Genomic DNA, 592 nt, shown 5'->3' on the forward strand with positions numbered 1-592 from the left:
GTAGAAGCTATGATATCAGACAACCATTGAAATTGCAATTGAAATGCACCATTAATTAATTAATTAATAATCGTAAGCATTAAAACAAGTAGCTTAGCATAAAAAAAAAAAAAAAAAAAAAAAATCGTAAGCATTAAAACAAGTAGCTTAGCATAAGTAGCATGTAAATAAAAGTAGAAATAGACGTTCAGTTATAAAAATATAACTAGAAATAGAAATTTTGTAGTTGGCTGGAAATATTGGATGTCCCACATCGGTAGTTATATAAGCAAATACAAAGGAAGTGGGTGTATATAATGGGAAGGATATGGAGGTTAAAAAAGCATCTTTGCGCTTGGCGCAATGACGCAGTTAATGAGGTAATAACCGAGATATCCTACATACTAAATGCGGTCAAGTTTTTAGTCATTTTTGACATTTCCAACTTATCAAAAAAACATCTTTGCGCTTGGGGCAATGACGCAGTTAATGAGGTAATAACCGAGACGCGTCAATTGCTGGTTGAAAACTATTTCCAAACCCCCTCCTTGGCTTTGGGTCTCTCGGAGCCATCGAGAATTTCTGGAAGAGCTCCCTTTTTAAGGGTAAAGCT

General features: G+C 34.6%; 1 non-coding gene across 1 annotated transcript; it reads left to right on the plus strand.

The window, feature by feature from the left end:
- The first annotated feature begins 438 nt into the window (after positions 1–438).
- On the plus strand, positions 439–592 carry LOC139878855 (U4 spliceosomal RNA). Its single transcript, XR_011769715.1, has one exon. It is a non-coding gene; the product is annotated as a U4 spliceosomal RNA (small nuclear RNA).

Source organism: Rutidosis leptorrhynchoides, chromosome 11, assembly GCF_046630445.1.
Source record: "Rutidosis leptorrhynchoides isolate AG116_Rl617_1_P2 chromosome 11, CSIRO_AGI_Rlap_v1, whole genome shotgun sequence".
NCBI classification, from domain to species: domain Eukaryota; kingdom Viridiplantae; phylum Streptophyta; class Magnoliopsida; order Asterales; family Asteraceae; genus Rutidosis; species Rutidosis leptorrhynchoides.